The sequence below is a fragment of the Neofelis nebulosa genome, chromosome 7, assembly GCF_028018385.1.
Source record: "Neofelis nebulosa isolate mNeoNeb1 chromosome 7, mNeoNeb1.pri, whole genome shotgun sequence".
Taxonomy (NCBI): domain Eukaryota; kingdom Metazoa; phylum Chordata; class Mammalia; order Carnivora; family Felidae; genus Neofelis; species Neofelis nebulosa.
In genome coordinates, this window is record NC_080788.1 from 143,654,718 (window position 1) to 143,677,432 (window position 22,715).

Sequence of the window (22,715 nt, forward strand, 5' to 3'; positions counted from 1 at the left end):
CCCTAGCCTGTGGCCTCTGGAGTCCCTTCATTTTCCAAAGGCCAGACTGGTGCCCCAGCTCATAATTCTGTCCAGTAGATGGTCATTTTTGATTTGGAAACTTCAAAATTTGAGTAATCCATTTTCCTGTTGCTCCAGAGGACCGGTTGCAACCGCTATGAAAAATATTCAGCTGACTTTACTTATATTAGCGGAGGGAGAGCACTGCACAGCGGAAGGTGCTGGTGCCGTGGGTTCCGCGAGTAACTAAAGTTTCAGGTGGGAGGTGGGTCTACACATTTGCTCAGTTCTAGGGATGGATGACTGATTGCTTTTCAGAGATGTTGGGGGACAGAGAAAATAGAATCGGGGCCTTAGAAAATCTTCAGATACTGAGTTTCACTCAACAAATGTTCAGGGAGGACTTGCGGGTCCCAGCCCAGGGAGGGGTCCGTCCTGGAGCCACAGGGCTCTGTGTGTGTGTGTGTGTGTGTGTGTGTGTGTGTGTGTGTGTGTGTCGGGCAGCCTGTGCTTTACCAGAGTAGCTGACACTCCCTGACGTTTGTCAGAGTGATCAGTGAGCCCGGTTCTTCGGCACAACTGCGTGCCCGCATGTGAAGTAGGCTTTCTGGGCCCCTTGGAGGGCTCTTGGCTTCTGGACCCTCGTGGAGCCGGTTTATGGCGGCAGCAGCCCTGTTCCTTTCTGTTTGTTCAGGGTTTGACTTAGGCTCGGCTTGTTGGCATTAGCTCGGATTTGGAATCTTGCCATTCAGCCAACACCAGCTAATAGCCCAGCGGGGAAGAGTTAGTTCGTGGATGATGTTTAAGTTAGTACTTATTCCCAAAGGTAACTTTGCTTAATAAAAACCTTAAGCCTTTATTACTGTGCTTATGGGTATCCTGGCTCCAGGGTGTGAAAATAAGACTTATAAAATCCAACCGTTATTTGTGGAAATGCAAAAACATTTTCATTAATAGAGGGTGTGATAAAAAGCAAAGGCTCGTTCTGTCTGTGCCTAAATGGTCTTTCTGCACTTGGGTCTTTTTATTTTCATACTCATTTCGGGCTTATTTAAGTATCGCCCGTTCAGTAGTGAATTTTAAAGGAAGGAACCTTTGGTGTGTGAATAACTTCACCACTACCCACAATGTTTCCAGTCAGTTGCTGTGACTTAAGTTGATAATGGACCCCACACAGCAGTCACTAATGGATGATAATCTGGAGTGTTTTTGTTATTGTTGTTTTTATTTTAGAAGAAAGGTTTGAAATTAGCATAGTAAATCTCTGTGGGATCTTTGCAAATAAAAGAATATTCACGTTAAAAACAACTTTCAGGAAAGATGTATGGTAATGAATAAAACATCAGTGAGTGAAAATAAGCGTGTTTAATTATTCAAGTAGAAGTAGTAATTTAAACTAATTATTGCTTGCGGATTTCATAATTCAGTTTTTGTCTCGCAGTAATATTTCCTCTGGGCCTCCGGGGCGCGTCGGCGGCTTGCTGGAGCAGGCGGGGCCTCTCCCCGGCCCCTGGCGGCCGGCCGAGGCCTCTGCTGCACGGAGCTGCCTATGCCGGGCCTCCTTGGTGGCCGCAGTCCCTCCTGGATCCCCCCCCCCCCCCCCCCCCGTGCCACCTAATTAAGCATTTCCTTGCTTATCACCTCTGGTGGCTTCAGGAGTCTCAGACCAGGCCGGCACACGAGTTCTCCGTGTCCTGGGGGCGGGACCCCTCCCTTCCCCCACATTGTCTTTGGCTGCCCTGTCCCTTCCACAGCTCTGGCAGAAGTGACCCTGAGCCCACGTCCCCACGTCCCCACGTCCCCATTTCTCCATGATGCAAATCCTTGTCCATCTGGGCTGCCTCCAGTTCTGTCTCCTCTGGGTGCCCCCCTCCACTCTTCCCCTCCCCCCCCCAACCTCCCTGCTCCAGAATCAATCACTTCTTTCTTCCCATAGCTTTGTATTGGCAGGTTCTTGTGGTTCTTTAAAAAACCGTCTGTGTTGGTTTTAATTTTTTCTTGGTTGGATCCTAAAAGAAAAACTGTCCATGTAGAGGAACTGAAAAGTACTAGAGATTTTAAGAAGCAGGGGCATGGTGAGTCACCCCTAACTCACACTCCTGGTGGCTCTCTGCCCTCTTCTCTGGATGCCGGTGCCCACCCTTTCCCCCTGGAGTTCTGGGCTCTCATCTTAGTACACACTCGTGGGAGGGGTGCCCCTTATGCTCCTTGGTGCATCTTCCTGGGGTATGACTGGCATTGGTAGGCGGTGGTGAAGGAGTAGTTAAGTGCTGGACAGCACTTGTGCTCAATTGTGCGAGGCTTTTAAAACCCAATTTTGACTGCTCTTCTCATGACTGCCTGTGATGGCATTGGGCGGGGGGGCGGGGGCGTACTGTCTGCCCCTCTCTCTACTGCACAGACGCTGCCTGGAACAGATCTTGGCAATTCAGGTGGAATTCTTATTCTACCCCCTCAGAAAGTAGAGGGAAAGCTTTCTATTTGTAACTTCTTCCCAAGTGCCCTCTGTCAAAAAGTAGTGACATCTGCTCTCCTGACATGTGATAGCCATTATTACCTCGGTATAATCACACTCCATTCCGTCGCACGCCCGAAAGCTTTCCATCCATCATGTCAGGAAAGACAACCTTTATTTAAGATATTTTTTCCCCTTTCCTTTGTTATTACTTTTTTCTAAAAAAATAACCCTCTGACTTCACAGGCGTGATGTGGGCAAGTGAGTGACTCATTTCTTTGCGGGGTTATTACTGTGGACAGGGACAAGACAGGTGGGCCACAGGGGATGGAGAGAGCAATGAGCCGGCTGTCAGAGGCCAGGAGTCCACGTGTGTATCTGCCTTTCACCAGCTGAGACCCTGAGCAAGTGAGGTCAGCTCTGGCTTTGGTGTCTCATTTGGAAAACACAGAGGTTCTACTGTGATCTCCAAGGCCCTTTTATGCCGAGCGGTTTTGCGATCTCCAAACTACCTTTAGCTAAATGAGGTAGTGAGAGGATTACAGGTGTCCCTCCCAAGTCTTCCTGCAGAGTTGCTGAATGAGTTTTCAGGACTTTGAATCGGTTTTCTCTCCACATGACCTCCGGAGGACATCATTAAGCAGGCAGAGAAGTTACTAAGACCTGTGATCACCATGGAGCAGAGCCTTGGGATGAAGTAAAATGCCAGGGGGATGAAACTTGGGCGGCCAGCATTTGGGGAGACCTACTGGGAGGATACCCTATGTTGTGAGGTCCTTTCCTGTCTGAGGAATTGACAGCTGAGTTTCGCTACAGGTGTGAACCTGTCTTGAGCAGCTCGGGGCTTCCATGCAAAAAGTGCCCAATGAATGGCTGTTGGGGTGAATTAAAATTTTCTTTATAGATCCAATCTGGTCCCTCCTGTTTGATTGTAAGTTTCCTCAAGGGGGAAGAAGCCATTTTCCTTATTTCATCTGAAAACTTCTTTTAAAGAATAGAAGTACACAGATTTTGGTGCAAGATTAAAAGGAGACAAAAAGATGTACAGAGGAAAAATGTGTCTGAAAAATGGCTCTCCCTCCCCTCTATCCCATCTGCCACCAGGTCCCCTGCCCTGGTTCTGGAGGATCTGCTCCCGACTGATCTCGATTTCTTAGGGGACACTCAGCCCCCGTGCAGCAAACAAACCTGCTCGTTTGAATTAGAATGATCTGGCCGCCTCTCCTACCAAAGCATGTACGGCCAAATACTGAGGGGGCAAATTGGAAGCAAAAGCCTTAGGAATTATTGGGATCAGTGGGACTTGTGGAAGGAGCCGGGCAGGCTTGTCATTGAGCCGCGGTTCTCTGTCGGGGCCCAGGGAAGGCCCTCAGCCTTTTCCCGCCGGTTCCTGGTGCAGTGGGGTGTCGTGCATAGTCAGCAGGACGGCAGCCCTGAGAGATGCCTGGAGCGTGGCATCAGCACGGTAACTCTTGCTTCCTCCCCCACGCTTAGAACTGAAGATGGAGAATGAATATGCATCATTCTGAAATGATAATGTGAAATCAATGTGGAGGTGTGATTCCATTAATAGATTAGTGATTAACTCGACTTTTTAGGGACCCCTTTGTTGCCCAGAGTGAAGCTGGCTGGAATGGAGCAGAATTAGAACGGCAAGCCTACTCTTGTAATTGAAACACATATAAAGTGTTTGGCCCTCAGACTTGCCCTGAGATACTGAGATGGTTGCTGTGATCAATATTCCAGTTTGCTTGGCTGGCAGCTTCCAGGGAATGAGGATGGGTGATGGACCTAGGGAAGCACTGCCAAACGGAGCATTAAGTTAATTCCTGTTGGCCTGGCTTCTGGCTTGCCTGATGAAGTGCGCTGAGTAGGAGGGTGCTGTGCTGGTGTGAACTTTATCTGGTCTCCCGAGAACTCAAGGTGGTCGGCTCCCCGGGATTGAAGTTTGATAGCGATGACAACTCCCATTTGCTGAGATCCCACCATGTGCCCAGATCAGTGCCTGGCATCACGTATACGGTGAACCCTCCGGAACCCCCTCAGATGTTGGTCGCGTGCCCACGCTGCAGTCAAGGGGGCTTGCAGGGCCCAGGAGCCCCCGCTAGCGGATAGCAGAGCCGGGACAGGACTCCAGGACTGTTTGCTTCTAGAGCCCGAGTTCTCTTCACTCTCCCTTGCTGCCCTGAGAGGGCGGATCAGATGTTTGGATTGTCCCAAGGTCGAGAGGCTCCAGCTCGATCAAAACATGGGGGTCCAAGTTCAAAGCAGAGGGCAGAGTAGGGAGCCCTCATTCTCCTATGGATAGGTGTGTCCCATCACTGAGATCTGGAGTGATTGGGTTTGGTTTGGCCACTTGGATTGTCCAGTGTTGACTTACTGGTGCGGGCTTGAGCGGGGAGCATAAGGCAGGTGTGTTTCCTGTTCTGGGTATGGGACGGGATGTGGGAATATTCAGAGACGTCCTAAGAAAGCATTTGCCCTCTACCGAGTATTCACTCTATGCTGGGGTCTGTATGTGGACAGCTCCACTTTTCACAAGTCGCTTTTAGGCATTTTCTCTGCATTTTTCAGTTGAAACAATTGAGACTTAAGCTGATGGAGTCTGTGTTTAGCGTGAAGAGCTGGGAGGTGAGTGGGGAAGGCCGTGTGGCAGCAGGGTGGCTGGCACCAAGTTCCCCCCGGGTGGCTTGCCCAGGGTCACACCGCTGCCAAGTGGTAGACCTGGAATCCAGGCCCCCAGCTTCATTAATTCCTGTCCCTGTGCCTCTCCAGAGCTGGCGCCTGCCATATGTGTGCAGCCCCGCGCCCCATGTTCTCTCCGTCCGCGGGGCTGCGTTCTTTAAGGTCAGGGCTGCAACTTCCTGTCCTCTCTGCTTTACACCGAGTGGTGCTGGATAGGCATTTGTGTCGTGAGTGAGTGGACAAATGAATTCTTGAATGAATGACACACGTGGGGCCAGAGAAAGAAGGGCAGGCCCAGGGCAGCTGGCCAGATGCGAAACGTGAGTTAGAGCTGGCAGTAATCGGTAGAGGCCCCCTGCTGTCTTCATCCCCCCCCCCCCCCCCCCCCCCCCCCCCCCGCCTCGTGGGGATTCCCAGCTGCCCTCGGGCAGAGGGCGGCTGAGCAGGACCAGAGACGCCGAGCGTGAGGACACTGACGTGTCGGCTCCTCCCTCGTGTAGAGTCAGCCGGATAGCAGCAGCAGCTCCAGAACGGAGTGGGTTCCGCACGGAACACAAAGTTTGCTGCCGTCCTTCCAGGGGAAGAAGTCGGATGCCAGGCTGAGTAGGCAGTTAACACTGTGACAGTGACCGGAGAGTTTCTGAGAGATCAGGTGCTGATATATACGCGGCACAGAGACGTTGAATTTACGTCGTGTCCTGTGTTCCAGAAAAGTTGCTTTCAGATTCTTATTGGAGTGCTCACATTTTTGGGGGTAATTGTCCTCCTTTGACATGAATAACCCCGTTTACTCTCAGATCCACATGCCTCTCGTAGTCCAGGAGGCAGCGAGGAAAAGTCTTTAATTCGAAGCCCTCTAGCCATCTTCCCACCTCAGGTGAGATGGGATTGGAAAGTCAGTCTGGCTTGGGTAAGCTTGGCTGGCCTGCTGGTGGCGGCTGTCAGGTTCTGGATGGGGCTGGCGGTGGCCGGCAGGGGCGGAGGGATGCCTGTAGGCTCCTCCACTGCCTTCCTCAGGAGTCCTTTTGGAAGCTGGTGCATTCCCGGCGCAGCTGCTACAGGTGGCTGGTTGGTACATGTAAGCCAGAGAAACCCTTGGGATCACATGCACCCTGGGAGCCTTGGCTGTTTTCTTTCTGCAAGCTTTGGAGGCAGCTTGCCCCTGAAGCATAAAATTCTTGAGAGCAGGAACCACGGCTTTGCACTTTAGGGCCCAAACAGGCTCCAATGCCTAGTTTCGCTAGATTGAGTCTAGGTGCCGGAGGTCGGAGTGGGGACTCTTCTCTGAGAGCTTGAGGTGCTCGCTGAGTGTCCAGACAGGTAAATCGAGATAGGCCTTGGGAAGGATGCTTGGCCGGTATTGGGCAGCACAGAGGACGAGAGCCGGACTTGACTGGGGTGGGAGAAGACACTGGAGTTGGCCCTGGGGGCGAGGGAAGGAGGGGCTGGGAGAGAGTCAGGGTAGGCTGAGCGCCCTGGGACCCCCGCACAGATGTTTGTACATCTGGCGGAGGGGAATGGGCTAGGGTGGAGAGTCATGGTAATGGCCCGGAGGGCAGGGGGGTCGGGGCTTTGTGAGGCATGTGGGTGAATCTAGAGTGTTTCCTGTAGGAACTGAGAGCCTTGGAAAATGTGTGAACTGCTGGGTGTGGAATTGGAGGGAAAGCCCCTGGGGAGGCCGCCCATGATGCTTTGGTGATAGAAACTGGGCCCTTAGGATAGAGCAGATAGGGGTGGGGTTATGTTTGCCCGGACTTGACATAGTTTTGCCTCTACCCCTCTCCTTTTTTATAGACTCCCAAGATTTAAGTACAAATGCAGTTACACTTTGGGGGCTTAAAAATGCCTCCATCTATTGGAAACCCACTTTTACATATATTGAATCCCAGTATTTCTCAGCCCTGTGTGGTGGGTGTTAGGGTTGAAGAGACCTGTGATGGGAGAAGGTCAGGTTCTCTGTGGAAGATCCACAGCCCAGGCCCCCCACTCCCTCCATGCCATTCCTCCCCCATCCCCAGCGCTTCCCCCTAGTCTCTGAAGCCCAGGGTGAGCAGGGAGGGGGTGTGTGTATAAATATTATGAATATTTACGCAGGCCTGCATAGGACTCAGTGACGCAGCCGAGAGCCACAGAGCGTTTGGTGACTCATCAGACCTTTTCCAAACACTTGTGATATTTTGCTACTCTAAAGGGAGGAAAGTAATTAGCAGTTAACGCTGGTAGATGACGCTGGAAGAACACGCAAACCTTTCTGCTTGTCTGTTCTGTGCCTCGGGTGTTTTGTTTTGTTTTTTAAGCCATGTGAATTGTTTTCTTTTTAATAATGTTTGTTTTCTTCTGATTATTAAAATAATGTATGCTCATTGTGGAAAATACATAAATGCATTAAATAGGAAATAAAATGCATGAATTATTTTTCCATTACAGTCTTATTAAGAACGTTTTGCTTCTGCAAAGGAAATTTGGAACACTAGACTTATTTTATTTGAGGGGCCTGTCGAGATAATTCAGATCGGTGATTTGCAGCCTGTGTTTTGGGGGCTCCAAGGGCTCCATGGAAATTTTTAGGGGCTGCCCCTGGGGAGCATGAGCTGAGGGCCTCGAGACGCTATTCCTCCCCATCCTTCCCTCCTCCTCTCCGTCCCCCGACTCCACGTCCCGTCCTCCCCCCCGCCCCGCCCCCATCCTCCCAGCTCCGTATTGTCTGTCTCACCCGGTTTCTTCACATGGCTGCCTTTGAGCGAATGGCTCCATGGCTTATCAGGTCGGGGACTCAGTGATCCGGACCCAGCCTGTAATTTTATCAGTGAGGAGTCTGGGGCCACTGGGAGATGTGCCTGGCCTAAGGTGACGTGGTGGCCTGGGGCCAGTCTTCCTGCTCCCTGATTCTGCATTGCCTTTTAGAATATGAATCAGTTAGAAATATTAGCAGTTAAACGTGAACGTCATCATTGCAAGGTATGTCAGCATGCAGAGACCCCCAGGAAGCCCACCAGGGGTCCCTAAAGGGCATGCTTTTCAAGGAAGGGGAGACCTTCGAGCAGCTGGCGCTTGAAAAGATGAAAAGTAAAAGCCCCATCATTGCTGTTAGGCACACAAAGGAGGAGAAATTGCTCTGGGTGATCCCTGGTTGTATGAATAATGAGAAGAAATTAAGTAAAGGCCGTGTTTCCTGACACTGATGTATTAGAACATGGAGTAACTTTCTACAGGAAATTGGAACAGGAATCCCTTTAAATTGAATTTGAAGCTGCGAATAGCAAGCGTGCATTGGCCCTGCGTGTCCTAATGCAAGTTAAGTAAGCAGTTTCCTGGGTAAGAGTTAAGTACTTCAGGGATACAGGTTAATGCTGAGGCCAACGTGGCGCAAGTTAATAAATTGCGTCTCCCGTGTATTGTCTGTGAAGACGCAGAAGGGTAATTTGCTTCCCGCAGAGCTGCGCTAGAATTCTCATACTTATTTTATTAGATTTTTGGCCCAATACATTTGTTCCCTCTCATTGGTTTTGTTGATAATAATTACCCACCCCCCTTCCCTCTCCCCATGGATCTCTCTCAATTTTAATTGTTTGCAGTAGCCGCAAAAGTTTACCATTTTCGAAAATAGGTGTTTTAAGATCAGAATACTCCGGGCCAGAGCCCTTCTGAGTTTCCAGAGGGAGACAGTTAAAGCTCTCTTTTTAAAGTGGTCTTGGGGACGGCGGCCACTGAGATGAGGAAGAAGCAAGAGCTGCCTCCGTCAGACGTGTAAGTGCCAGTCCCTGGCATCGGGGAGCTCTCTGGGAGCCCTTCTGGGGTTCGGGCATGCTCGGGGGCCTCGCAGGGAGGATGGAGGGCGTAGAACACGGGCCTCCCATGCTGCTTCTGTCTGGTTCTTGACCCCGCGGCCCAGGGAGGAAGGACGTTTATAACAGCAACCACTACTCACTGAGGGCCTGCGGGGTGCCACACACCGTGCCGGGGCCAGCTCTACTCACTCACAGACTCATAGGTCAATTCATTAACAAGGTAATTATAAATTACAAAGTGCTATTTGCGGGGAAATAGAGAAGAATGGGCAGTGGATAGGGGAGAACCCCTGGAAGATGCCACGCAGGCGGAGGCGAGGTGCGAGCTGCGAGAAGGGCTTGTCCACAGTGAGCAAGCAAAGGACCAGCGAGTGGAGGCCGGGCGCGGTTCGGCGCGCCGAGAAGCGGGAGGCGAGGCGAGGCGAGGCTTCACTTCACGTCGTCCTTCGAGAAGACGTTTCCTTTATAGTTGAGTGCGTAGGGAGTTTCTCAGATGACAGCACGGTCTTAGTTCTGGACCACGGGGTGTGAGCGGGTCTTTGGGCACGTCGTCCACCACCTAATTTGTTGGAACCGTTTGCCCGTCGTGCACAGTCTTTGGTAAACCATTTAATGGCATCTTGGTTTGTGAGGGTCACGTTGCCTTGCGCCGGGCTTGAACCTTAGCTCTGTGATGTTGGGCAAGCGGCCTCACGGGGTCTCAGGTTCTCCATCTGTAAAATCGAGAAAATCAGACACAGGGCCTCAGAGTTCCTCAGTTCACAGCACCCTTTGTGTCACAGAAACTCCCCCCGCCCCCATTTTTCCGGGCCCAAGCAAACACTCCGCGGTCCCCGGTCCCACTTACTAAGGCGTTAGGGTCTGACAATGAGTATTTGGGCCCTGACCACGTCACACCTATTGGGCACACACGTTCTGAGAAGTTGGGGGCACGTGGGGCACCACCACCCTCCTTTCCTGTTCCACGTTGATTTTCACATGATACCTGCTCTGCTGAAAACCCAGCTTTGTGGAGGTATGACATCATTAAAAGAAATGCAGAGTGGTCTAATGTTGAAATGTTCACTACCTCAGCTAGCAGTCTGCATGGTGCCAACAGATCTGCTGTGTTTCCTCTGAAAAGTTAAAGTATCCTGTGGCACCCTTGTGAGTTTGCTGGGGTTCCCTTGGGTGTCTTGGTGCACAGTTTGGGAACTGCAGCGATGTTTCCTTTGTGTGGTTTTGCGAAGGTTAAATGAGACGATCTGCAGAAATGCTCAGGGCAGGGCCCGGTACTAGGTGCTTAGTCGTTGCTGTCCCTCTACCTCAGAGGTTCCCTTTAGCTGGTATAGAAATGTGTCCTGGGAGTGGAGAAGGCATGAGTCTTGAGAATGTCTAGGGAGAGACGGTGGTATTGGAAAAATACAGTCTTTACAAAATCTGTTAAAATAGGTTATTTTAAATATGCATGTACGTCTAAGTTAATAAATAAAAGCATAGACGTTTGATTATTTCCTCAATATGTCTACAAGTGTATGTATTCAAGATGGCCGCTAGCCTTTTTGTATTGTTTTTGTTCGTCTCATTGGAAAAATCAGGGAGGTCCCCGTGGTTTGCCTTAGATTTGGGATATTAGCAAAGGGGAGAGTGGTTTGTGTTGAGGTTGGTGATTTAGGTGGGGATCATATCGTGAGAGGTCTCCAGGACATGCTAGGCCTTAGGTTTTTACTCAGAATGAAGGGAAAAAAGCCATCGATGGTTTTAAATTTTAAAAAAGTGATTTGGGGCACCTGGGTGGTTCAGTCGGTTGAGCGTCCGACTTCGGCTCGGGTCGTGATCTCACGGCTCGTGAGTTCGAGCCCCACATCGGGCTCTGTGCTGACAGCTCGGAGCCTGTAGGCTGCTTCCGATTCTGTGTCTCCCTCTCTCTCTGCCTCTAACCACTCTCATCCTGTCTCTGTCTCTCTCAAAAATAAATAAACATTTAAAAAAAATTTAAAAAGTGATTTAACTTTGTAGAGAGGTAATTTCCATATAAGGAAATGCATCTTTTAAGCGTGCTGCTTAAAAGGGGGGGTTTTGACAAGTCTGTGCACTCGTGCACACCCCTCCCGCCGCCCCATCAACATGGAGGACATTTCCACCACCCAGAAACTTCCTGGTGTCTTTTATCAGTCTGTCTCTTCCTTCCACCCCCAGCTCCAGGCAACCACTCATCTGCTTTCTGTTGCTATAGATTAATTTTGCCTGTTGTAGAATTTCACGTAAAATAGAATTATACAGCACGTAATTTTCTGTGTCTGGCTTCTCTCACCTGATGTGATGTTCATGAGCTTTATCCTCGTTGCTGTGCACATCACACCTCTTCATTGTTGAATAGTATTCCGTTGGGTGAAAAGACCACACTTTATGAATCCATTCTGGGGTTGATAGGCATTCGGTCGGTTTCCAGGTTGGGATTGTTAGAGAGTAGTTTTTTGGCCACTCGTGTGGACCTTTGTTTTTATTTCTCTTAGGTAAATATCTGGGAGCGGAACTGCTGGGTTGTGTGGTAAGTGTTCTGTTCAACTTGGTAGGAAACCACCTGTTTTGAGCAGGGGTGTGATGCTTCTTTATTTACATTTTTAAAAAGTCCCTTTGTTTCTGGGTGGAGAAGGGGCTGGGCTGGAAGCAGGGAGAGCTGTGAATTGGCTGTTACCAGTGTCAGGTGTGCGGGGCCAGTGGCTGGATGGGGACGACAGAGGGGCGGTGCCTGGCCCTGAGGGATGGTTTGGGGACAGAATGGCTGAGGCTTGGCGATGGATTGCATGATGCTGGGAGTCACAGGTGACTGTAGGTGCTCCAGACAGAACTGGGAAGACCCAGGAAGCTTTGGGCCTGTTACTCTGTTTCTCAGAGGCTCCCTTCTGTTCAGTCTGGTGGGACTGGAAAGTAAATGTTAGTTTTGTTTTCTGAACAAGAGAAGGGGAGGAGATGCTCGGATGGGTGGCAGGCAGCTCAGGGTGTCTCAGTGGGAGGTGGGCGTCTCGCGGGTTGCACATGTGTGCTGCCTTCCAGGGGACAGTATGAGGGTCTCTCACATTTCTGCACAATCTTCTGAGCAACGTCATGAAGAGTTAATTTCCTCTGGCCTATCTTTTCAAAGATGTTTGTATAGCCAGCAGTTTTGGAAGATTAGAGGTAGCATCTGCGTTTGGAGTGGATTTACTTATATTCCAGGACGATACAGACAATGTTTCCCTCCAAAACAGAGGTTGGACACATTTACTGCAGCCCCTTATCTAAGACTGGGGCTCCCTGATGTCAGGATTCCCCTCTTGTGATACATCCCACTCTGTACAGGTCACACCTGGCCCTCATCGAGTCACCCTGGGGGAGTGGGGACCTGGAACCAGTGCTGCATTCTTGTTCTGGCTGCTATGGCTGCCGTGATAAACTTTTTTTGTCTCTGACCTGGAGTCTCGTGTCTTCTGCTGGCATTTGTAAAGCTGTGACAGTTTGCTAGTTTGCTAGCAGGGTGTTATGTCAGAGCCTACACAGTTCTTGATGATGCCTCTGGGCTGCCTTAACACAACTGGCTGTGTCACCTCCTCCCCCCTGCTCTGCTGCTGTCCCTCTTTTCTTCTGCACCTATGTAGATGCTGCTGCCCACCTATTTGTTGAGTACCTGTTCATGGCAGGTCTAGGGTCAGGTGACAGTGCGAATAAGGCACATACGGTTTCAGTCCTCATGGAGCATATGTCGTTCAGCCTTTGCCGTTCAATCCATTACTAAGTTGTGGCTTATCTGCTCACCTGATCTCCTTCTCTCCGTCCTCACGGCCATTTGGTCTCTCCCTCCGTGGGATATATATCTTTGTGGTTGTTGCAAGAACAAGAGTGGGTACTAGGGAAGGGCCCGGTACAGTTCTTGGTAAACAGTGGATACCCAAAAGGTGACTGCCGTTGGTATATATGTTACTGATTATTGTAATTTCTGGTTGTCACTCCTTGATGTAAAACCTGAGTTATTTTTGTCCCAGCCCACAATGTGGAATGTAGCCTGGACAATATGGAATGCAAACTAAACTCCGTCTTACCCTCCCCCTGTTTCTGGCCCTATCACTGGCCGTCTTCCTTGAGCTTGAACTCTTCCCAGTTGGTCTGGTTGCTGTTCCCCAAACATGGCACATCCTTCTATGCCTTTGTCTTTTCCTTCCTTTTCTTTCAGTCAAAGTCCTATTTATGCCTTAGGACTCGGCTCTAGGATCCCCTTCTCTCTATACCTTCCTTGTGGTTGCTTTTTTCCCACATTCCGGGCAGGCATAAACTGCACACCGTGCACCTGACCTGCCTGTCATTGTGCTCACTGGAAAGAGACTGCTGGGCTCTGTGACCCTAGGGAGCAGCACAGTGCCGCCACGGACTCTGGGGTAGTCTGATCTAGCAGGCACTTGTGACTTACATGTATGACCTAGCGCCTTGATGGTCACGAGCTGCTTGATGTGTACTAAAGGGGAAAATGCCATGATACCCACCTCAGGGAGACTCACCCTCACCAGCCCTGGTCCGGAGGGACCCGTGCTGGTGCAGCGGTAAGATCTGGGCTGACGATCTGGAAATCACATTATTTCCAAAGCCCGTGACTTGGCAGCATCGTTTATCCTTGGAGGAAAGAGTCCCTGCAGGACAGTCCAGGCACCCCAGACCAGGGGGGTGAGCCCCGGTGAGCCAAGCCTGAACCCTACCCCTAAGCCCCTTCTCTGTGGGCCTGGGGAAACAGGCAATTTTGCACCAGGGCTGCGGTCCTGGTGGGTTCCATGGCCGATTCTTCTGCTCATACCCTCACCTGTCAGTTACCTGTGGGCATCTCCTGTGCCACACCTGCACTGAAACCAGCTAAGGGGGGAAGCTGCCACCTCGAGGAGCTCCTTAAGCAGGACACTTAGCGCGTGCCTGTGCCGTCCATGCTTCAGTCTTCAGTCACCCAGGGAGGTCGGGAGAGAGTACCTCAGGCCCGCAGAGCTAGAGATGGAACAGGGTTTGGGGCCAGCCTCTTTCCCACCACCGGGGTAACCTCCCTGGGAAGGACCGCAACACGAGGCTATTGCTCCAGCCACCCCCTCCCTGCTGGGATGCTGCCGTGAGCCATTTTCCCCCTGCAGGGAAGGGAGAGCTGCCCGAGCGTTACCTCCTCTTGCAGATAGGGGTGCTAGAGACCAAGTCTTTTCCTGGTTGTGCCAGTGAGGCATGGAGAGTGAGCCGGGAGCACGTCTCCTCTACCAGGATGCTGTGTGATGTGTCTGCATGACAGACACGGGGCCAGGATCCCATTTTCCGCCTGACTTCTCACTTGGTGCAGTGACCCTGAGCTATTCCCGGCCACTGTTGTCCACGTTCTGTCGCCTCTCTCATGCATGGGCTTATCATGGTAACCGATTCCCCCTGTGCTGGCCCGGATGCTTAGGCTCCGTGCATATTCTTTTAGGTTGGCACGAAGGTCATTGCTGAAGTCCTTATGTCCCACTCTCTCCCTACCCGTGATTTTGTACATGGTACACGCAGTGACCCCTGCACTGACTTTCGGACTTCGTGCATCCATAAAAGGGAATCATCTGAGCATGGGTTGTGGTAGTCTCAGCCAGGAGGGTAAATGGCAGGTTCTATGCTGAGAGTTGTGTGGGTTTATGGGGCAGCTTGGGCTATGATTAGTGAGTGGAAGCCCCCTCCCCACCAGACTGGGGTCAGGAGGGTGGGGTGGGGTTGGGGTGGGGGGTTCCTCACACCCCCCACTCACCCCATTGCCTCTCCTGTGTTTTCTTGGGACTCTGGCCTCCAGATGCCACACTCTGAGAAAGTTCTGTTTCCCTTCTCCATGGGGGCCTTCTTTCTGTGGCTTCCTGGGCTCGTCTTCTTCCCGCCTGCCTCTCACTTCCTTCCCCTGCTGTCTGCCCTATAATGTGATAGCCTTCTCAGGGAGTCTTCAAATGAACAGTTTTTAGAATTGTTGAAAGCTCTGTTGGAAAACAGAAAAGGCTATTTCATGGGAAGATGATGACCTTATTAACTATAATTAGGCAATTCACAGAGGTTTCCAATATAGTCCAGCATCTTGCCTTGTTGAAATGGGGGGAAAATCCTGTGGTAATGTCTTTGGGGATGTAATAGTCTTTAACACATTAACAGTTTAATTTCTTCTAGAAGGTTTGGCAGCCTGGCGTTTTCATTTAGAAAGCTGAGGTATAGTTTTACAGTCATCCACATTAATATAATAATTACAATTTTGAGCAAGTAATTTCAGACACTGACATGAAGAGTTGTTTTTATAGCTGGAGGAAGATCTCGGGTAAAGAGGTGGAACCTCACATCTGATCTCCCACAAATGGCCATGACATTGCAGATACGGGCAGTTCACGTCCCCGGGCTAGGCTTTGTGTTTTGGGCTAGGGATATAAACACTCAGAAACTCTTCCTGTGTTAAATCCTCTGAGAATAGGCATGTTTGAAGTTAATGGGAAATTTTCTTCTCTGAAGAGTTTTGCACACATGAGCCCATGCTCTGAAATTTCTTCTGGCTCTTGGTGTCAGGTGCCCTACACCCTGAGGTTGTGCGAGAAGGCAGCCAGGAGTGGACAGAGCCCCCGGCACCCCAAGGAGCGCCTCCTTCACCCAGCTGTGTTGCCCTGACCTCTGAGGGCACCCGGAGGCCTGGAAGCTGCTGCCTCCTGGGCAAGGAGAGCCCTCTTGCCTCCACGGTCCCAGCCTGCACGGGACGGGAGTCAGGTCCTGGCCGTCCCCTCCTCCCCCACTTCCAATTGCTGGCTCGGGCATCCCAGCCCGCAGCAAGTAAGTTGGGCTTGGTGTTTTACCCTTCCCTTGTGAACGTATTTTTTACAGTTCTGTGAGCATTATTTGTATATCGTTTTGGATCCTGTTTTTGAAACTTAATCTTTATCCCTGTTTTTACAGCCTTCAAAATAGTCATCTTCTTTCAAGTGGTTGTACCACAATTTGCTAAATTGCATCCCTATTGCTGAACATTGAGGTTTGTTCCCGCAGGTTTTAGATTGTTTGTTTTATAGGCAGGGCTTTAGCGATCATCTTTATGTACATAATATTTAGCTTCTGTGTAGTTATTTTCTTGGGCTTGAGTCCTAGGGATGGAATTACTAGCCAAGACTAAGAACAACGTGTTTTTTTTTTTTTTTTTAATAAACACTTTCTTATTACAGTAATAGTGTTTAGAGAATAGAAAATGGTAGAAATAAGAAAATCAAGGTGGCCAGATTCCCCTCATGCTGTGTTCACCACCGTAGCAGCTAGGAATGCGCTAGGCCGCAGATAACAGGAGACCCGCCGAGTGTGGCTGAACGAGGTGCAGGCTCCCCGTCTCCATGGCTGGTTCCTGGGTGGAGCCGTGGCAGGAGAGACCCTGGCCGTTTCCCTCTTTCTGCCCTGCCAGCCATGACGGTGTCCACCACCCCCCGCACCCCCTCTTAGGTTCGCCCCCCCGGCTGCTTCACCCTGCCTCTCCACGACCTCTCCCACCTCTTCCACTGGGTGAGTCTTTTTATTTCTGCCTGCTTTTGGTCCTCAGACAGTGTCTCATGCATTTGGGCCATTATAGTGCGATAGTCACTTCTTTTTTCTGCCTATCCTGCATTTGCAGCTGCCTGTTGTGACATACCGTGTGGCCAAAGCTGAGATTTTAGCAGTGCTGAGGCAGAGAGGAGAACAGTGGACCCCAGGACTAGGAAGGAGCTCATCTTTCTTTTTAATGGGATTGTCGTCTTTCATCCTGTGTTTCTAGTCCTACGAAGCCCCTTGGGTTAGAAAATATCCTTTGCTCTCTGCTTGGTTCTCTTACACTGGGGGAGGGAACAGAATCTCCCTGGGGCCTGTCAGTTCCTTTGATTGGTCTTGTAAGGGGAAGTCTATCAAGCACCCAGCAGATACAGGGGGGATTGTGAGTGTAGGCATTGCCTTCAGGGAGCTCCCAGAAGAGTGGAGGAAACAGGCAGAAACACCATTACGCTGTTAATCGCATAAACCAAGCCGAGCGGGCATTGAAATGAGTGATTTGTGACCTACTCTAATCCTACAGAAAATAAAAGATAATAAAAGACTCCCATGGACCCACCACCAGATATAATGGTTATAATATTCTGCCATATTTGTGTTAGGTCTCTCTTTTTGTTTTGTAAGGAGTAAAATATTGCAGATACAGTTATAGCCCTGCCTCCCTCCTTCCCCAGCAGTGGTTACGCTGCTGAGGTTGGTGAGAAATGCTTTTGAATGCTGACGACGTGTGTTTATCCATAAACAACATATAATATTAGCTCTGTATTTTAAAGATGTATAGAAATGTTATCACACTCTATATCCCTTTTGTAACTTGTGAAACATTAAACGTGCTTTTGCACCTTTCTGTCTGGAACAGTCTGTAGCCGCTGTGTCGAATTCCACTGTATGGGGTAAACTGGAGTTTATTCATTCCCCTACTGGTTGAAGGTTAAGTAGTTCTTTCTTTTCGTCTCCTGGAAACAACATGGCAGTGAACACGTGTCCAGCTATCTACTGCTGTCTAATAAAGCTCCTCCAAACATAGTGGCTTCAAATAGTAATGTTTGTTTTGCTTATGAACCTGCAGTTTGGGCCGGGCTTGTTAGAAGAGCTCATCTGTGCTCCACTCGGTGTCCTGTGCGGTGGCTGAAAGGCTGGAGCTTGTTCTTGCATATAGCTGAGGCTGCCTCTGCATGTCAGCCGGGTCCCTGGCTGTGCTGTTGTCTGGAGCACTGCCCGTGCCTCCTCCATGTCACCTGGGCTTCCTCCCGCCATGGCAGCGAGAGCGTCAGGCCCAGACTGGATTTTCTTTGTGAGCTAGCCTCAGGGAGCAGGCAGCATCCTGTCTGCTGCCTCGCATTTGCCGAAAACAAGTCTCTAAGGCTGGCTCCCATTTGGGGTGAGGGCAGTTAGCCCCACTCCTAATGGATGAGCGTCCCGGAGCTTGCACACCTGTTTTAAAGCCAACACCCGTAGGTGTGCCTTCTTGTGCGCCCCCGTGAGACGCTCTCAGACCCCTCCGGGTGGGTGGGTACGCCTTGGCGTGTGCCCCTTTGATCAGACTCCGTGTTGCCAGGTTGCTGTCCTGGGTGTTTGCCCCACTGGTGCCACCACAGTACTTGAGGATCCATTTCTTCACACCGTCTCTGGCACTTGCTGTTACAGATTTTGATTTTTTGCCCCTGTAGCGGGTGTGAAACAGGATCTTGCTGTTTTATGTTGCCTGCCCGCCGGTGAGGCCAAACCCTGCCCCACCTCCTGTGAGGGTGCTAGACTGCCTTTCCCAGCTGCTTGCCCTCAAGAAGACAGAAACGTCAAAGTGCTGTGTTTTTTGGCTCATGATGTCCATTTTTCAAGAGAGAGGTGGTGAGTATCCCACAGAGTTTATTGCAAACTATTCTGAAGACCTTGGAGTTACTATTGGTGTGACTCACTTATGAAAAAAATATGATTTCAGTAACTGCAGGCTGTATCTGTAATGTGATGGATTTTCATTTAATCTCTCACCTCTCTGTAATTTGCCCAATTTAAAAATGCCCTGAAGCTCGCTTTCTCCTTGTCTGTGAGTCCTGTTCCTGCTATGTGTTATCACAATAAGAGTTCTAAGAAATGGTGCCGATACGTGTCTCTCTTCGAGTTCTTGCTATCTCCTTGGTCATTTAATTACTTCTCGCACCGATTTCCCCCACTCTGGTCTCCTGCAGGAACAGTGTGTGTGGGAAACTTCCAGAGAGAAGGCTACCCTGAACTGACTTGCTGTCGGGGGTCAGCAGGCTCTGGGCTAGGGGGCTCACCTGGGTCCATATGAGCCAGATCGGGGTCCTCTCTGGGCCACATGGCTCCCCGTTGCTGAGTCACACCTTGTTTGGCGATGCCACGAGGTCCTAGGAGGCAGTCCATCACCTTCAGGTCTGGCACAAAGACTGGTACCTGGAAGCATTCAGGAAATGTGCACTGAACCAAGTAATTCAAAATGCTTGGTTATTACAATGATCGGTCTGCCCCACTGGCTCTTCAGAATATCAAGAAAATGGCCATGTCTGACCAAGAGTTTTAAAGTGAATTCCTCAGCTTTCCTTGAAAAGTGAACTTTTGGCTACTTTTAAACTTAATCAGGTTCTGTCTGAACACTCTGTCCGTGGCTTGCTAGAGAACATTATCTTTCTGCTTCCCTGCGAAGGGGTGTTCGGCTTCTTATCTGTGTTTAGAACCAGAGCCTCTGCTGCGGAAATGAGGTCTCGTCTGTGTGCTGAAGAGTCAGCTCAGACCCTCTCCAGACGATCCGGAAGCAGCCTCCGCTGCTGATGAACCACGCGTACCACTGGCCAAACCTTCTAGATTTTGGGTGGGCACAGTAGGTCTTCACAGTATGGCTGCTGCCTTGCGGTGGGGCGGTGGCGGGGGGGGGGGGTGCAGATAGGCCACCCCAGGAAGTGCAGGGGGAGCATCTGGCCGGGCCAGGCTCAATGCTGGTTCTGGGGAGGCTGGTGACTGGTGTTGCATCACAGAGCAGGGGGGACAACCGGTGCTGCCCCCCCACCTGTCCCACCAGAGTGGGTATAAGTGAGGGGTTCGTTGTCTGTGGTTTTCAGGGGAGGGGAGCTTCTCTCTTTGCTGGAGCTGCCGGGCCAGCCTGGGCTAGTCGGGCAGGGCCTCTGAGGCTGGCGGAGTGGCTGTCCCCGAGCCCCAGCACTGTCAGGGCCATACCACTGCAGAGAGCCCCGTTTCAGAGCCTGTGGAGTTTCACGCCATGTTCTAGGTGCCAGGGAAGGTCTCACGAGGGCAGGGCATCAGCTCCACGTCTCTGACAAGTTTGTTCCCAGCCTGACGGTTTGTCTGCTGGGTAAACATACACCAGTGCCTGCTGTCCTAACTAAACCTCACCCCTCATTTGCATATTGAGAATTTACAGGACAGACTCTTTGCTGTTGGGGACTACCTACTGACCCTAGCGCTTTTTTGTCTCATGACCCAGATGTGACCTGTCTGTGCTTAGCCAAGGGGCCCCAGCCTCCCATGGGGTCCTGAAGGTGAGGACCCGTCCACCTGCTTGGTGCTTGGGCTGCAGCATCCTGGGCTTGGGTTCTGGGACCAGCCCTTCCTTCAGGGTCTTGGTGTCCTAGTTGGTGAGATTCAGGAGTTGGGCTGCATCTACCTTCCAAGCAGCATCTACCACCATCACCACCTGGTGAGCACCTGCTGTGGGCCAGACTCTGCTGGGTGTCTCAGAGTCATGCAGAGCAAGAGTTTAAATTTTTTTTTTTTTTCAACGTTTTTTATTTATTTTTGGGACAGAGAGAGACAGAGCATGAACGGGGGAGGGGCAGTGAGAGAGGGAGACACAGCATCGGAAACAGGCTCCAGGCTCCGAGCCATCAGCCCAGAGCCTGACGCGGGGCTCGAACTCACGGACTGCGAGATCGTGACCTGGCTGAAGTCGGACGCTTAACCGACTGCGCCATCCAGGCGCCCCCAGAGCAAGAGTTTAATCATTCCGTTGCACTGGTAGGGAAACTGAGGCCTGACGAGGTGATACCTTTCCCCGCACACATGCATGCTCCTTCCTCCTGCCCCTCATGGTGCATGATCTGGTTGCCTGTGTGGCGACCCCTCCCATCATCCCGTTGATTGTACAGCCCGTGGCTTCCCTCTGAAGTGCCCCATGGTTCTGTCTCCTTGTCATCGTTGATACCTCCTTGGTCCTTGCCACCACCCTTTTCTGCAGCAGTCTGAGAAATGTTCTTCCTTGCCCCCCTCTTCCTCCTGGGCAGCCAGAATGAGCGTGTTCCTTACTAGCCTCACGGCCTGCAGGGCTCAGGACCAAGCCTGCCCTCCCTCATGTGATGCTTGCCTGTTTTCCAGCCCGCTGCCCTCAGTGTGCACACCCAGTGACCCCCGTGGGTCGGAGCCGTGACAGGGCAGGGCTGTCACCTGTGATGCCCAGTGCGGGAGAGGCATGGAGCAGACACCAGGGAGTAGCTGCTGGGAGAATATACAGATGTCGCTGCGGGTGCACAGAGTGCCATGATTTGGACTCACATCTGTTAGAGTCCAAAATCTCTGCTCCTTGTGACCCCTCCCATTGATTACTCAATTCTTGACAGGGAAAGATACCCAGGCCAAAGCCTGACTTGTGTATGTCACAGTAAGTGTCCCTGGCAGCCTGGCTGGCCTGTGCATGAAACCTATTAGGCAGTGCTGTCATAGGTCGATGATGGTGGGGAAGGTCCTGTGTTGACGTGTGCCCGGCAGGCTGTTATGAAGGCCTTGTCAAGTTTTTGTTTTAAAGGACTTCTCAGAAATGACAGGCTTCATTTCAGGGGTCTTTGTTAAATCTAACGGTTTCCTGGCTGAAACGTGTGGGCTGTTTACCAAAACTTTTGCAGGTAATGAGCTAGGGGCAAAATTAAAACGTTTTCAGCTTCGTTTCGGGCAAAGGTATTTAGGCAGAGAAGCCATCTGCGGGGAAGAGCGCTCAACGTGAACCAAGGGACATCCAGGCAGGGTCTGGGTTAGACCCCAGGCCTTCCCAGGGCTCTGTGCTGACGTTTCCACCCCGAGCTGGATTTGCACAAGCACAAAATGAGCGTGCGGTTATTCTCGGCACGGCGTCCTCACGCACGTGCCTTCTGCAGCTTCGCACGGGGCAGTTTAGAGAATTAATAGATATGTCCTTTATTTCTCTCTCCACGAGCCAATGCTTGGAATTAATTTTTTCTGGCCCACTAACTCTTGTGGTTAAAAGTACAAATTAAGCTTTCTGGGAGAATCCATCACAAAATTATTGAAAAGTCAGTGTGGAGAAGATAATGGGCTCTGTATTGGGTTATGTCTATAGGGTTATTGTTTTCTGCAATTACCCTTTTCTTTGTTTTTCTTCTTCCGTGCTTTGGGAAATCAACCCGAGAATGGGCTTCCAACTCGGAAGAGTTATTGGCTATTTTTCCCAAATGGGATTGCCCTTCCAGAGAACAGTGGGCGTCTATTCGACAACAAGTTATAAATTTGTGCTCCAAGTTCTCTGAAGAAAGCATGAATCTTAGACAATGGCGCTGTGGCGCTGTATTTCAGGCGGGCGTGTAGAGCTGTCACAAGTCCGTCAAGTCCTCGGGCGCCAGCTTGTACCCAGCCAGCATTTGTCAAGTGTTCTGCATGTGCTTTGCGCAGGATTAGAAGGTGGATTACAGCGAGTTCTCCATCGCTCTTCGGTCCGCAGCCTCCCAGCGCCCCAGAGCCTGCCGTGGCGTGCGGTCCATTTGAGCCCCAGCCTTCTGGAGCGGGTGCCCGTCCGTGCTGTCTCGTAGCGTCTTTCGCATTGAAGGAGAAGAGTCTCCACGCCCCGTTTGCTAGAACCTGCTGGGTGCCCGTGTGGTGCCAGGCGGTAGAGCTCACAGAACGCAAGAGGGGTGCCTGCCCTGGAGATGCTGCCTGGAGTGGCTGCTGGCCCGTCTTCCCCGCTGTCCGCTTCCTGGACCCTGGGAGCCCCCGCCGGCTGTGCCCACTGCCTGCTGTGCTTGCTTCTCCGGCAGCAGCTACTGACATTGGAGGCAGAGGGTCTCAAACACCAGGGGATCACTCAGTGTCTTGCCTCAAAGCCTCCAGAGGCTCCCTTTTGTCTCCAGAATAGAGCCCAGATCCCTCGGTGCGCCTCTGAGGCCGCCGGGGGCCCCCCTTATCACCTCCTGTGCGTCTTCATCATCATCGTCATCATCGGAGGAATTCCTCCTGGTCCTTTTCCCAGTAAGCCCCGCCCCCAACACTCCAGG

At 51.1% G+C, this 22,715-nt stretch overlaps 1 protein-coding gene across 10 annotated transcripts in view; it reads left to right on the top strand.

Annotated features, from left to right (window-relative positions):
* WDR25 (WD repeat domain 25) overlaps positions 1-22,715 on the top strand; it is a 140,310-nt gene that overhangs the window by 21,925 nt on the left and 95,670 nt on the right. The gene's annotated exons all lie outside the window — the stretch shown is intronic.